The sequence below is a fragment of the Oncorhynchus tshawytscha genome, linkage group LG12 (assembly GCF_018296145.1).
Source record: "Oncorhynchus tshawytscha isolate Ot180627B linkage group LG12, Otsh_v2.0, whole genome shotgun sequence".
NCBI lineage: Eukaryota > Metazoa > Chordata > Actinopteri > Salmoniformes > Salmonidae > Oncorhynchus > Oncorhynchus tshawytscha.
In genome coordinates, this window is record NC_056440.1 from 26,151,136 (window position 1) to 26,167,456 (window position 16,321).

Sequence of the window (16,321 nt, forward strand, 5' to 3'; positions counted from 1 at the left end):
AGATCACACCCCGTGGGGTCAAAATGATCACAAGAACGGTGAGCAAAAATCCCAGAACCACACGGGGGGGACCTAGTGAATGACCTGCAGAGAGCTGTAACACTACGCCGCCAGGGACTCAAATCCTGCAGTGCCAGACGTGTCCCCCTGCTTAAGCCAGTACATGTCCAGGCCCGTCTGAAGTTTCCTAGAGAGCATTTGGATGATCCAGAAGAAGATTGGGAGAATGTCATATGGTCAGATGAAACCAAAATATAACTTTTTGGTAAAAACTCAACTTTTCATGTTTGGAGGACAAAGAATGCTGAGTTGCATCCAAAGAACACCATATCTACTGTGAAGCATGGGGGTGGAAACATCATGCATTGGGGCTGTTTTTCTGCAAAGGGACCAGGACGACTGATCCGTGTAAAGGAAAGAATGGGGCCATGTATCGTGAGATTGAGTGAAAACCTCCTTCCATCAGCAAGGGCATTGAAGATGAAATGTGGCTGGGTCTTTCAGCATGACAATGATCCCAAACACACCGCCCGGGCAACGAAGGAGTGGCTTCGTAAGAAGCATTTCAAGATCCTGGAGTAGCCTAGCCAGTCTCCAGATCTCAACCCCATAGAACATCTTTGGAGGGAGTTGAAAGTCCGTGTTGCCCAGCAACAGCCCCAAAACATCACTGCTCTAGAGGAGATCTGCATGGAGGAATGGGCCAAAATACCAGCAACAGTGTGTGAAAACCTTGTCAAACGTTTTCTGTAAGTCTTCACCTCTGTCATTGCCAACAAAAGGTATAACAAAGTATTGAGATAAGTATTTGGTCAATAACAAAAGTTTATTTTCCACCATAATTTGCAAATAAATTCATTAAAATCCCTACAATGTGGTTTTCTGGATTTTTTTTTCACATTTTGTCTGTCATAGTTGAAGTGTACCTATGATGAAAATTACAGGCCTCATCTTTTTAAGTGGGAGAACTTTCACAATTAGTGGCTGACTAAATACTTTTGCCCCACTGTATATATTTGTTGTATTTACCGGGCGCATTTGTAAAAGAGACCTAGGTCTCAATGTCTTCCCTGTTAAAATAAAAGGTTAAATAAAATTAAAAATACAGGGAAGATGGTGCCATTTGCCTTTCTGAGGCAATCAGGGCAGTGTCATTCAGCTGGCTCTAGGGGACAAGGTTAGTGTGTGTACCTAGTTTAGGGATGATGTTTTTGACCATGAAGGCCTCCCAGGCACCGGGCGTGAACACGTCTCTCTCCATGGTTGGAGGATGAGGCGGGCAGAGCCGTCACTTGGGTGCCAGCGCTGCAGTGCATTGGCCAGTTTACTGCAGATTGGCGGGTACAGAGGCTCCAGCCGTGATTGGAGCAGAGGCAGCCAGGTGTGGATGGGCACGGTGTCCGTCAGTGGGTTCCAGCTACCCACCTATCATAGAGAAGGTGTAGGGTTAGTGGAGATCGAAAGCGTGTGTTCATGATGTTTAGGGTTCTGGATAGAAAAGAGCAGACACTCTGAGTTACCCTACCAAGACCAAGCTACTACTACTTTAAGGTTCTGAAAAGTTTAGCCAAGACAGCTTGGCACCATGCCATGAGTCTTCATATTTGTATCACTGGTATAGTGCTGATGTTTGTCTGTGGGATTGTACCTCTCTCTGGAGCCTGGGGAAGATGAGTTGTTCCAGGAGGTGGTTTAGTATCCAGAGGGGCCCAGACCTCCACACAGTCCACCATACGAGGCTGCCATCCCGACACACATACTCGCAGCACCAGGATCCACACCTCCCACAGCAGCCTGTAAACACACACACACACTTTTGCCACTTGCCTGCTGGGGACACAAACACTTGAGGTGTGACATGGTATTGACTTACCTGTGGTAGGGGTCCATGTGTGCTTCAGGGGCGTTGGCATGGTGTAGCTGACCTGACTCCAGGATGGCTCGCCACTGATCCACCTCCTCCAGACCATATGAACTATCCTACAGACAAACAGCAGGAGTCAGTGTAGGAAACTAGGAGTACGTGTGTGTTTCTAGCACTTGGTGGTGCCTCCACAACTGAAGGTGGAGCATGCAAGGGAGTGTGTGTGTACCTTGAGGGTCCCATGTGTATAGTTTCTCTCTGATAAGTGGATGTACTACAGCCGCAGCCAGATAACCCAAACCTAGAGTCTAATACTCCTCACAGAACTCACTCTGTAGGGTCGCAAAGATACCAGCACACTCCTAGAGAGAAAAGGGTATACAAGGTTCAATACTGTGACCACTGTTATTCTCCATCTTCAACAATGACCTGCCCTGAGAGAGCACAAATACGTGTGTGTGTGTTACAGTGAAATGCTTACTCACAGGCTCTAACCAATAGGGCAAAAAAGGTATTTGGTGAACAATAGGTAGGTAAAGAAATAAAACAGTAAAAAGACAGGCTATATACAGTAGCGAGGCTATGAAAAGTAGCAAGGCTACATACAGACACCGGTTAGTCAGGCTGATTGAGGTAGTATGTACATATAGATATGGTTAGTGACTAAGCATATGATGAACATAGAGTAGCAGTAGCGTAAAAGAGGGGTTGGCGGGTGGGAAACAATGCAGATAGCCCGGTTAGCCAATGTGCGGAAGCACTGGTTGGTCGGACCAATTGAGGTAGTATGTACATGAATGTATAGTTAAAGTGACAATGCATATATGATAAACAGAGAGTAGCAGCAGCGTATAGAGACACACAATACAAATTGTCCGGGTAGCCATTTGATTACCTGTTCAGGAGTCTTATGTCTTGGGGGTAAAAACTGTTGAGAAGCCTTTTTGTCCTAGACTTGGCACTCCGGTACCGCTTGTCATGTGGTAGTAGAGAGAACAGTGTGTGGCTGGGGTCTTTGACCATTTTTAGGGCATTCCTCTGACACGTACTGCTTAGTCTCTGGATGGCGACTCATTCCGACCCCAGCCTCGTCTGCAGACTGGAGCTCTCGTGGCTCAGAATCACCACCACGTCACGCTCATACTGCAGACGCCGCGAGGACTACAGCCAACTGGCCAGACGGGAATATTTAGTAAGTTTATACGAGTTTCTGAGTTCTCGGGAAATAGGAGATAAAACAGCAATTCACATGTTGTCGTGGAATATTGACTCAGAAATATAACACTCTTATTGGAACTTGTGAATTCAAATGAGACTTTACTACAAAATAGCAAAGCCGTGCTGATCCATATGGAACAACCAACTTTCTAAGCACGGAGCTTTATAGCTTTGCAGCCTCACATACAGCATATGGATACACCCCATATGTAAATGAAATAACTCCCCTTGTCCTTTCGCCACCATTATCTTTCAGTCTGAGTTCTTGCTTGTTCACGCCCAGAAACGCCCACATCTGCTTCGGGTTGATTATAATGGTGGCGGGACCTCTTACGTAACACAAAACTAATACATTTGATTGTATATGCATATGTTTCACTCTTTGGTTATTCTGCCGTCATCCTGTCCTCATGTTCCCTGACATCAATGTCAGATGCATGTGCATTAGTTAATGTAATCATATACACCAGCTAGTGTTGTATGTGCATTAGTTAATGTAACCATACACATTGGCTACTGGGATCTTTAACCTGAGCTTTCCCCAGAACTAGCTAATGTACTTGGTGACATCATTTTTATCTTAGTCAGTCGATTTTTTTCTCCAACAAAATCTGTTTCTGGATACTTAAATGACCAACTATGCATGTGTGTTTGTGCGCGTGTTCCCCCTCACCTTGACCTGAGCCAGTTCTCCAGTGGGTGTCTGTGTGGTCCGTCCAGCTTGCCATTAGCCTTCAGCTCTTCTACAGTCCTGTAGGAAGACTTTGTTTTTTTCTTCCCTCCCCGACCCACAGGATCCCTACGCCACTGACTTGGTCCCTCTGGAACTCCTAGGGGGAAAGGGGGGGGGGGTGAAGGTAGGGTAAGGCATACATCATTAACCCAGATACAAATCTATGCGTAAACCATGAGTGGGATCATTTCCACGTGTGAGATTTATCAATATGAACGTTTGCTTGAGAGTGTGTGTAAATGGAAGGGGTGCTGCGATTTTTTTTCCAGCTCTGAAGACTTCTATATCAGTTGGCTAATATAGGACTGGTAAATGCCCAGTGCACTACTTTTGTGAAAACAATTTAACTAAATGTATGAGTGTTTACCAGCATTTTGTAATTGAGCCTGATAAATATCTGCACCAAACAGTTAATAATACTTGTGGAATATAGAAATACTTGCTTAATATGTTTTCCAGTTCCTTGAAAAACTTTACAAATGCAACTTATTTCTATGTGAAAACTGAAACAATCTATTTGTTCCTTTTCCATTCAAGTAAACACTAATATCCAAAGCAACTTACAGTAGTGAGTGCCTAGATTTTCATACTGATCCCCCATGGAATCTGAACCCACAACCCTGGCATCGCAAGCACCATGCTCTACCAACTGAGCCACATCATCACATCACAAACCACTTGATGTCTCAGTGTACTCAATTACTGTGTTGTACATTGTTTTTCTACATGGTGATAGGAAGTCTACAGGTACAAACCTAGATGACCAGCCTATGTACACCACAGTAATGTACATTTACATTAAGTGGTTTGTAAGGATGGTAAATTAACACTGCACATGTTGTTTGATCAAGAAAAATATTACATTTGATGTGGATGTTTTTTGTCTTTGTTCATAGCTTCTTGCCCAGGCTACAGACTTCTATATTGGTCTACTAATACTAGGCAAGGCCCAGTGCACTACTTTTGTGATTACATTTGATATATATTTTAATTCTGATTTTTCAGGGGGTGCTGCAACACCCCTACTTCTTGCGGCTATGGATGTGAAACAGCGGTAACAAGTGGTCCAGTGACGTAAGGGAGCACCCCACTGAGGGAAGCCTCACACGGCCCGGCAGATACCGGGAAATGCCGACACCAGTGGAGGCTGCTGAGGGGAGGACGGCTCATAAAATGGCTGGAACGGAGCAAATGGAATGGCATCAAACACCTGGAAACCATGGAAACCATGTGTTTGATGTATTTAATAAAATAAAAGGTGCCACCAACACGGACAGGACTGATGTATTGTACAAGTTGGACAGTAGGCCTATCTAGTCAAGGCAGTTGACACAAAATGATAAACCATTGCTCACGTCCCTCTTTCTCCCCCTGTAGGGCTGGACTGAGTTGTGCAGACTTCTGGTTGGAGTGTAGAGGTCAGTTGAAGAACTCTAATGAATTATGTTGTGCCCCGTCCAGTCCCTTCGCCCAGTCCCCTTACTTTCAGCCTCTACTCATATAGCTACACACTAAACCTGAAAGGATTAGATAAATGTAAACACTATGGTAAGAGTTCCTTTCTGTGGTAAAGACAGACTCCCCAGAGGCTGGAGCGGACCCAGCAGCAGGCTGTGACCCAGGGCCTGAGGGAGGGGAACTGGCCCCTGAAGCCCCAACGGCCCGCCAGAGTCTGTGTATTATGATCTAGGCTCCTTTTCCTGTGTAACAGCTCATTACCAGCTTGTCATGCTTTTACTGCTGTTGGAATCACTACAGGCACACACGCTCTCTCTCAAAAGACACGGCTTCACAGTTTATCCTGGCCCACTCTAGATCCCCATGGAGCAGTGTGGTGTGCAATGACACTGTATTCCATACTATACTGTATGTCATGTAAACTGTATTCCTGTCTAGATCTCAATGGAGCTGTGCAGTGTGTACGACCCTTTGTTCTCCTAAGGGGAGTTGGCGGTACTGAGACAGCTTGACTTCACCGTGCTGACTGAAAATGTGGTAGGTTTGTTGTGTGTGGGGAAGTAATACAGAAGACAATGTGGGTCTCTGCAGATGGACTAATGAAGTACTGTTGTATTCATATGTGGGATGTAATCTGGAGGGGAAGCGAGCTGTGTCGAGGCCAACTCTTTTCTACCTGATGCATTGGGGGAAGGATCTGTAAAACAGCCTGATGTGTAAAAACCAGAGTAGAGAAACACTGCCTTTACTGACTATGACAGGAAACAGCTTTGCTGGTATACAGGACAGGTCTGTGTGTGTGTGCACACGCACATGTGAAACCTTGCCTTTAAACAATTGCCTTTTCCTTCAGGATGTTTCATAGAGAACTCAAGATACACAGTAGAAATCAAGTGAGATTCATTATGATCCACTGTCTCTGGAGGTGTTTGACGCTTAACCTCCCTCAGTCAGGCTGTGTGTGTGTGTATACATATATATAAGGAGTGGCAATTACCATGCCCAGCCAGACATCTTCAATTACACTGCCACATCGCTTTCAATCTCAGCAGCCTTGGCTGAGGTGCCAGAACCCCATTATCAACACTGCCCCGATCATACAGAGGGAACCACAGTGCTGAGAGGGAGGGGTGGAGGATGAAGGAATTATTCGAGTGGACGATGGAGAGACAATGATGAAGTAGTCTATGGTTTCCAGTCCATTAAAATAGGATTGTGGGATACTGGACATCCTGTTCGCTAAGTTGGATTTCTATAGACTCTCAGGCTGCTGTGTGTGAGTGCTGTATAACTTGTGTTTATTCATCTGTGGAATAATATATATACACACACATACATACATATACACACACCATTTGGAAAGTATTCAGACCTCTTCCCTTTTCCACATTGTTACTTTGCGTCCAGTTTCCCTTGATCAACCTTGAGATGTTTCTACAACATGGAGTCCCCCTTTGGTAAATTCAATTGATTTTACATGATTTGGAGAAGCACACGCCTGTCTATATAAAAGGTCCCACAGTTGACAGTGCAAAAACAAATTCATGAGGTCGAAGGAATTGTCCGTAGAGGTCCGAGACAGGATTGTGTCGAGGCACAGATCTGGGGAAGGGTACCAAGAAATGTCCGCAGCATTGAAGATTACCAAGAACACAGCCTCTATCATTCTTAAATGGAAGAAGTTTGGAACCACCAAGACTCTTCCTAGAGCTGGCCGCCCGGCCAAACTAAGCAATCGGGAGAGAAGGGCCTTGGTCAGGGGGGTGACCACTGACCCAGGTGGTCACTGACTGACCTCCTCTGTGGAGATGGGAGAACATTCTAGAAGGACAACCATCTCTGCAGCACTCCACCAATCAGGCCTTTATGGTAGAGTGGCCAGATGGAAGCCACTCCTCAGTAAAAAGCACATGACAGCGCGCTTGCAGTTTGCCATAAGGCAACTAAAAGACTCTCAGACCACGAGAAACAAGATTCTCTGGTCTGATGAAACCAAGATTGAACTCTTTGGCCTGCATGCCAAGTGTCACGTCTGGAGGAAACCAGGCACCATCCCTATGGTGAAGCATGGTGGCAGCATCATGTTGTGGGGATGTTTTTCAGGGGCAGGGCCTGGGAGACTAGTCAGGATCGAGGGAAAGATGAATGGAGCAAAATACTTGAATACCCAAGAAGACTTGAGGCTGTAAATCACTGCTTCAACAAAGTATGAAGTAAAGGGTCTGAATACTTATGTAAGTGTGATTTTGCAAACATTTAAAAAAACAATTGTTTTGCTTTGTCATTATGGGGTATTGTGTGTGGATTGATGTGGATTTTTTTTTAAATCCATTTGAGAATAAGGCTGTAACGTAACAAAAAGTCGAAAAGGTAAAGGGGTCTGAATACTTTCTGAATGCATTGTATGTATGAAATGTACATTTTTTAAATTCATATTTTGGTTCAGTTGTAAGAATTATAAACTATAAAAATAGAGTCGCACACTCCATATATAAATGACTGGGAGTTTATGGAGTGCATGACTCTTTTTATATGCCATTAGTCAGCACCTCCACATAAAATAATTTTTCTTGGTGTGCGCCAGCTCATGTTTTTTATTCAGTTGTATGAATTAACATTCAATTATATGCCATCTGTGACTAAATCAGATAACAGCAGTAAGATTTTTAAATGGTTTATTTAAGAGTCAATGAAGTTACATGTTTCATAAACCCTGATGGCACAGTGATGCCAAAACGTTGGTGATAAAGACCAAATAAGTTCTCTCCCAATACCAGTAAACAACCCAGATAAAAGAGAATGGCACACTTCTATATTCTTTCTCCTCGTTTTCCCCTTTCATCCTCCACAGCCATCTGCTCTCAGGATTCTGATCCAGCTGAATCAACAGCCCCTTTAATATGCTACTGCCTTGTCTGTCCTATGGCTTCTCTTTGGTTATTTGTTCTGTTAATCCCTTAAAAAAAAAAAATCCTCCCTCTCTGACAGATGTTCCGTTAGCTAGCATCTCACCCTCTGCTGTGGTCAGGGTTAGTTTTGCTTGGTCGATGGATAGAGGCATTCCCGTTCATGACGTCCTCTTGTTGTTCTGATTGGTCATCACTGGTGATCTGTTCACATCTGACCCTGGCTTATCATTGACTATCTCCATCTCACTGTCTGATTTGTTTCCGTCAGATTCCAAACCTCCATTTTGTGTCAGACTCTCCTCTATACTGGCTCAGTTTCCTCAGTAACCATCAATTCTGCCTCTCCATCCTCTGTCCCCTGTCCCCTGTGTGCTGCTCAGCCTCTGGGGCAGCTCGGTCTTCATCTCCCTCACTGGATTATCCAAAAGCTCCACTCTCTACTACTGAGCCCACCTCTACGTTCTCCTCAATGGGCTCCAGTTGATGGCAGTCCACTGTCTGTTGGCTGGGTTCTCATTGTGACCTGCCTCTACTGAGAGCACCTCGCTGGTGATCTCCTGGACTGCCACAGCCTCCTCTCCTTTAGATGTCCCCTCTGCTTCTTCTTCATTCACTGTTTCTGTGCATGTGTTGTCTGGTTTGGCGTTAACTGCCTCTCTCTTTTCCATCAGCTTCTGTTTGAAATCCAGGAGCCTGTCACTAAGAGACCAGAACGAGCCCATGTTTAGATTCATGTCTACTAATACACGTGGGCACACACACGGTGGGATGATTGGGGTGTGGTGCTTCTCTTCCGTGTTACCTGTGGCTTGGTGTCCTAATGCCTGTGACCAGGGCCAGCTGCTCCAGAGTGGTCTCAGCTGAGGGAGAAAGAGACTGACCCTGTGGAAAGAGGAGACAGACAGAAGAGGTCTTAATGGTCACCTCTTCCAGACCTTATTTAATACACAAAAAGAGAATAGTCTGTTATTACCTCAGCTGTGAGCGGGTCCCCGCCTTTCCTTATAGAGTGCTCCACATGCACTGCCTGCTGGGTAATGGAGTGCAGAAATTCGTAGCTGTAGTGTCTCTGGGGGTGGTCCTCACCATACTGAGAGAAACAACAGGGTCACACACAAACAGATAGTGTGATAGGTACTGACCAGGCTGGTGAAAGCAGACAGAGCCTCTATTTCATGGTTTATGGCAGAATGATAGTCTCCCACTCCACACATCCATTGGGCCAACAGATGCTGACTGAAGAAAGGGGAGGCGAAGTGATTGAATAGTTAGTTGGTTGATAGGTAAATTGTGAGAATGATTTGAATGATAGATACCTGAAAGCGGTGTGCACATCGGTGGGGCCAAAGAAGGAAGTATTGATTTTGAGCGCGCTCTGTAGGAACTGCCCTGCCTGTTCATTTGGCAAAGCCAAACCTAGACAGCTCTGTGTGTGTGTGTGTGTGTGTGTGTGTGTGTGTGTGTGTGTGTGTGTGTGTGTGTGTGTGTGTGTGTGTGTGTGTGTGTGTGTGTGTGTGTGTGTGTGTGAGTGAGAGAGTGTGAGGGAGTTAATCCCCTCAAGCAGTAGAGGTCTTGGAGTTGGGAGTGGGTAGGTATAGCAGAATCCTGTCCAGTATAACCCACACCTACAGCGTTCGGAGTGTAGCAGACTTACATCTAGTGTAGCAGTGTAGGGGTGGTCTTCTCCATGAACTGTGAGCGTCAGGAGACGTGCTCTGAACAGACACCTCTGAGCTAGAGTGGACTCTCCTCCAGCAAACACATACTCTGCCAACAGAGCCTACAGGACACACACCTCATTCACTTAGCTAGGGATTACTCAGATTACAAATAAATAAGGTAAACAAAGGCTAACTTGTTTATTGGTGTTTTGATTTCCTCCAACTTGTGGGTGGTGGTGAGTAGTGGATGACAATGAGTAGTGGATGACAATGTGGTACTTACGTATTGTTGGTAGTGTTGGGGTGGTCAAAGCCCAGGACCCTCTCACTGATGACCACAGGCTTGAGCTGGACACTGCGGGCCTGGTAGTTGTGGGTGGGGGTAGAGAGGCACAGGATAATAGTTACAAAGCCCTACAAGCCTACGCCTTAAACTTGAGGCCATAATTGGAGGTGTGTGGGTGTGTGTACTAGAGGATGACCGATTAAATCGGCATGGCCGATTAATTAGGGCTGATTTCAAGTTTTCATAACAAATCGGTAATCGGTATTTTTGGACACCGATTATGGCCGATTACATTACATGAGGAAACTGCGTGGCAGGCTGACCACCTGTTAAGCTAGTGCAGCAAGGTAATTTGCTAGCTAGAATTAAACTTATCTTATAAAAAAACAATCAATCTTTACATAATCACTAGTTAACTTAGTAATATCATCAACTATGTGTAGTTAACTAGTTTGTCCTGCGTTGCATATAATCAATGCTGTGCCTGTTAATTTATCATCGAATCACAGCCTACTTCGCCAAATGGGTGATGATTTAACAAGGCGCATTTGTGAAAAAAGCACAATCGTTGCACGAATGTACCTAACCATAAACATCTTTTGCCTTTCTTAAATCAATACACAGAAGTCTATTTTTTTAAACCTAGATATTTGGTTAAGATATTAATGTTAGCAGGCAATATTAACTAGGGAAATTGTGTCACTTCTCTTGCGTTCATTGCAAGCAGAGTCAGGGTATATGCAACAGTTTGGGCTGCCTGGCACGCTGCAAACTAATTTGCCAGAATTGTACATAATTATGGCATAACATTGAAGGTTGTGCAATGTTACAGCAATATTTAGACTTTGGGTTGCCACCCGGAACGGTTCCGTATTTCACTAAAAGAATAAACGTTCTGTTTTTTCAAAATGATAGTTTTCGGATTTGACTATATTAATGACCAACGGCTCGTATTTCTGTGATAATTATATTAAAATTAAGTCTATGATTTGATAGAGCAGTCTGACTGAGCGGTGGTAGGCAGCAGCAGGCTCGTAAGCATTCATTCAAACTTTACTGCATTTGCCAGCAGCTCTTAACAATGCTTTATCACAGCGCTGTTTATAACTTCAAGCCTATCAACTCCTGAGATTAGGCTGGCAATACTAAAGTGCCTATTAGAACATCCAATAGTCAAAAGTATATGAAATACAAATGGTATAGAGAGAAATGGTTGACTCGTCATAATTCCTATAATAACTGCAGCCTAATATTTCTTTACTGGGAATATTGAAGAACTGGGAATATTGAACCACCAGCTTTCATATGTTCTTATGTTCTGAGCAAAGCAAGGATCTTAAACGTTAGCTTTTTTACATGGCATATATTGCACTTTTACTTTCTTCTCCAACACTGTTTTTGCATTATTTAAACCAAATTGAGCATGTTTCATTATTTATTTGAGACTCAATTTATTTTATTTATATATGTATTATATTAGGTTAAAAAAAAGTGTTCATTCAGTATTGTTGTAAATCTCATTATTACAAATATATATATAAAACAAATATATATAATTCAAATTTAAACATTTTTAAAAATGTAAAAATCATTTGGCTTTTTTTTTTGGGGTCCTCCAATAATCGGTTTCGGTGTTGAAAAATCATAAAAAAATTGGTTGACTTCTAGACTGTGTACCTCACTCTGGCCATCAGGCTGAGACAGGAAGGAGCAGGCCTCTGGGTTCAGGTCATCACACACACGGCCAAACAGGTATGCTGCCTCCTTCAGACGCTCATACGCCTGATCCATCATGCCTGGGTGACAGAAACACACCACATCCACCAGCCTGGTCAGATAGACTAGACGTAACATAGTAAAATGTGCATTCCGGGACACTCAAATTAGAATGAAATGTTACATTTGATATGGTTACACAGATGGTTACTTAAGACGAAAATAAAAGTAGGGTAGTTGGTCGGGGTGGAAGGGTGGGGCGCATAATGTGAACGTCTAGCAACAAGAAGGTTTTGAGTTTGAATCTCATCATGGACAATTTTGCTAACCTTAACCCCTAGCCTAGTTAACGTAACGACTCTACGTCTTACAGGAAAGCGCTCAACGGCCAAGCACACGCACTGTCGTGGATGGGAGGTCCGATCCCTTCTGACACCAATGTAATGAAACAGCAGGGAGCAGGTCTCCAACCCTCGACCTTCTAGCCCGAGGTCCGATCACTTCTGACACCAATGTAATGAAACAGGCAGGGAGCAGGTCACGAACCCTCAACCTTCTAGCCCGAGGTCCGATCACTTCTGACACCAATGTAATGAAACAGGCAGGGAGCAGGTCTCGAACCCTCGACCTTCTAGCCCGAGGTTCGATCACTTCTGACACCAATGTAATGAAACAGCAGGGAGCAGGTCTCCAACCCTCGACCTTCTAGCCCGAGGTCCGATCACTTCTGACACCAATGTAATGAAACAGCAGGGAGCAGGTCTCCAACCCTCGACCTTCTAGCCCGAGGTCCGATCACTTCTGACACCAATGTAATGAAACAGCAGGGAGCAGGTCTCCAACCCTCGACCTTCTAGCCCGAGGTCCGATCACTTCTGACACCAATGTAATGAAACAGCAGGGAGCAGGTCTCCAACCCTCGACCTTCTAGCCCGAGGTCCGGCGCGCTATCGACTGTGCCGCAAAAGCATGCTCGTGCGGCAGGGTCGATTTCCTCGCTTATAAACCCAGGGTCGTTACACTATCATACTAAATGGAGCGTTTTGGATTTACGTAAAGAATAATACAAAACTCAGAGACCAAGTATTTTATTTATTTAACTAGGCAAGTCAGTTAAGAACAAATTCCTATTTTCAACAACGGCCTAGGAACAGTTGTTGTTCAGAGGCAGAACAACAGATTTTTACTTTTGGTTACTAGTCTAACGCTCTAACCACTAGGGTACCTGTCCTTGCATCCACTGGCAAGGAAAGAAACACACCATTACCAGGTGTGTTAAGCAAAGCGTGGCTGATGTGCACCCGTGACCGGCTCGGGAACCAGATTGCATAGTGGAGAAGGTACGGTGGGATTCGAAATGGTCAGTTATCTGCTTGTTCACATGGCTTTCGAAGACTTTAGAAAGGCAGGGCAGGATAGATATAGGTCTGTAGCAGTTTGTGTCTAGTGTCACCCCCTTTGAAGAGGGGGATGACCGTGGCAGCTTTCCAATCTTTAGGAATCTCGGACGATATGAAACAGAGGTTGAACAGACTGGTAATTGGGGTTGCAACAATGGCGGCAGATCATTTTAGAAAGAGAGGATCCAGATTGTCTAGCCCAGCTGATTTGTATGGGTCCAGGTTCTGCAGCTCTTTCAGAACATCTGCTATCTGGATTTGGGTGAAGGAGAAGCTGGGGAGGCTTGGGTAAGTAGCTGCGGAGCTGTTGGCCGGGGTAACCAGGATTACCGGGGTAACCTGATTATTGTGAATTTATCGGTGGTGACAGTGTTTCCTAGCCTCAGTGCAGTGGGCAGCTGGGAGGTGCTCTTATTCTCCATGGACTTTACAATGTCCCAAAACTGTTTGGAGTTTGAAAAAGCTAGCCTTTGCTTTCCTAACTGACTGCATGTATTGGTTCCTGACTTCCCTGAACAGTTGCATATCGCGGGGACTATTCGATGCTAGTGCAGTCCTCCACAGGATGTTTTTGTGCTGGTTGAGGGCAGTCAGGTCTGGAGTGAACCAAGGGCTATATCTGTTTTTAGTTCTACATTTTTTGAAAGGGGCATGCTTATTTAAGATGGTGAGGAAATTACTTTCAAAGAACGACCAGGCATACTCTACTGACGGGATGAGGTCAATATCCTTCCAGGATACCCGGGCCAGGTCGATTAGAAAGGCCTGCTCGCATAAGTGTTTTAGGGAGCGTTTGACCGCGGGACCCATAACGGACGCAGGCAATGAGGCAGTGATCGCTGAGATCCTGATTGAAAACAACAAAGGTGTATTTGGAGGGCAAGTTAGTCAGGATAATATCTATGAGGGTGCCCATGTGTACGGATTTAGGGTTGTACCTAGTGGGTTCCTTGATAATTTGTGTGAGCTTGAGGGCATCTGTCTTAGATTGTTGGACTGCCGGGGTGTTAAGCATATCCCAGTTTAGGTCACCTAACAGAACGAACTCTGAAGATAGAGATGGGGGGCAATCAATTCACATATATTGTGCAGGGCACAACTGGGGGCTGAGGGGGGTCTATAACAGGCTGCAACAGCGAGAGACTTATTTCTGGAGATATTCATTTTTTAAATTAGAAGCTCGAACTGTTTGGGCATAGACCTGGAAAGTATGATTGTATAATAGCTCATGTTTATGTTGCTATTGAGCTTTACCTGGTAGGAGCAGAGGGGCCCTCCAGGCCAGGGGCCAGGGGCCAGACCCAGGGCAGATAGGCGGATCCCCCTGTAGTCCACGGTGGCAGTGGGCAGGGTGTGGAGGCCCTGGAGCACCCCTCCAGGTCACTGTATGACTGTATACCCCTCAGCTCCAGCCTCTGGGCTGCCCTGGGGAGGGGTATGTTATACAGCAGCATGGTGCCTTTAACAGGATTTTCTATGATTATACATTATGACAAACACTTCATTCTCTATCTACATACAATTAGACCGGCTGTAGACAAGCAGAACAAGAGCTTACCTGTGTCCCCTCTCGCCCCCTTGCCCCTCCCTGGTTCAGGAACAGCCTGCCCCAAAGAAAGGCAGTATTATCAGGACATCCACTGATTGGCTCTACACAGCCGTCAATAACAGTCTCCGCACCCTGGGCTACTGCCCACACAAACACACTGTTCACCTGAAAGGGTGATGAAAGAAGATAGACATTTCTAGAAAATACTAAATAATTTTACAGTTCGAGCTCATTCATACTATTCCCCAGGTCCTTACTGTAAATGAGAACGTGTTCTCAGTCAACTTATCTGGTAAAAATAAATAAAAATAAGGAAAACATACCTTTTGAGAGGAACAATAACAGCTTTTGAGCTGTGAATACTTCCTAAAGTGAGTGTGAAGTGTGTACCTGTAGAAGAGCCCTATTGCTCTGTAGTCTCTCCTCCATACTCCCCTGAGGCAGATCTCTGGCTGCCTGCAGCTCCTCGTTCCAGTCTGGAGCCTTCACATCACAAACATCAAATCAATCAATCGGTCAGACAGTCAGTCGTTTTTTCCGTGTGTGTGTGACAAAGACCTGTGCTCCAGAGTGTTGATCCAGTCCCAGTCTGCTGAGAGGGTTTCTGTGGGAGTGGGAGGCTGATGAGGGACCCAGCCAGCTCAGTGTGCGGTAGGGAGTCGGCATAACTTCTACTGGTGGCAGCTGGGGCCTACAGGGTGTCACGTTCTGACCTTTATTTCCTTTGTTTTGTATTTATTTAGTATGGTCAGGGCGTGAGTTTGGTGGGCAGTCTATGTTTGTTTTTCTATGATTTGGGGATTTCTATGTTTCGGCCTAGTATGGTTCTCAATCAGAGGCAGGTGTCATTAGTTGTCTCTGATTGAGAATCATACTTAGGTAGCCTGGGTTGCACTGTTTGTTTGTGGGTGATTGTCTATGCTAGTTGCTTGTGTCAGCACAGGTCTCATTTATAGCGTCACGGTCGTTATTGGTTTATTGTTTTTGTATTCAGTGTTCAGTGTTTTCTTTAATTAAATATTCACCATGAACACATACCACGCCGCATTTTGGTCCTCTGATCCTTCTTGCCTCTCCTCTTCAGATGAAGAGGAGGAAGACCGTGACATAGGGAGACAGGGGCAGACATGCACCTGTGGAACAGTCGTTAGGAAACTAACAGCTTACAGACCGTAGGCAATTAAGGTCACAGTTATAAAAACTTAGGACACTAAAGAGGCCTTTCTACTGACTCTGAAAAACACCAAAGAAAGATGTCCAGGGTCCCTGCTCATCTGCGTGAACGTGCCTTAGATATGCTGCAAGAAGGCATGAGGACTGCAGGGCAATAAATTGCAATGTCCGTACTGTGAGACGCCTAAGTCAGCGCTACAGGGAGAAAGGACGAACAGCTGATCGTCCTCTCAGTGGCAGACCACGTGTAACAACACCTGCACAGGATCGGTACATCCGAACATCACACCTGCGGGACAGGTACAGGATAGCAACAACTGCCAGAGTTTCACCAGGATTGCACAATCCCTAGAA

General features: G+C 45.0%; 1 long non-coding RNA gene and 1 pseudogene across 1 annotated transcript; both read right to left on the minus strand.

Annotated features, from left to right (window-relative positions):
- Window positions 1-950: 950 nt before the first annotated feature.
- Window positions 951-3,810, minus strand: LOC112263938 (annotated as a pseudogene).
- A 4,131-nt stretch (window positions 3,811-7,941) lies between these two features.
- On the minus strand, window positions 7,942-14,806 carry LOC112263985. The gene is made up of 7 exons (XR_002955572.2): window positions 14,500-14,806; window positions 11,807-11,925; window positions 10,127-10,206; window positions 9,837-9,962; window positions 9,156-9,272; window positions 8,985-9,064; window positions 7,942-8,881 (listed from the first exon to the last, which is right to left on the minus strand). It is a non-coding gene; the product is annotated as an uncharacterized LOC112263985 (long non-coding RNA).
- Window positions 14,807-16,321: the final 1,515 nt, after the last annotated feature.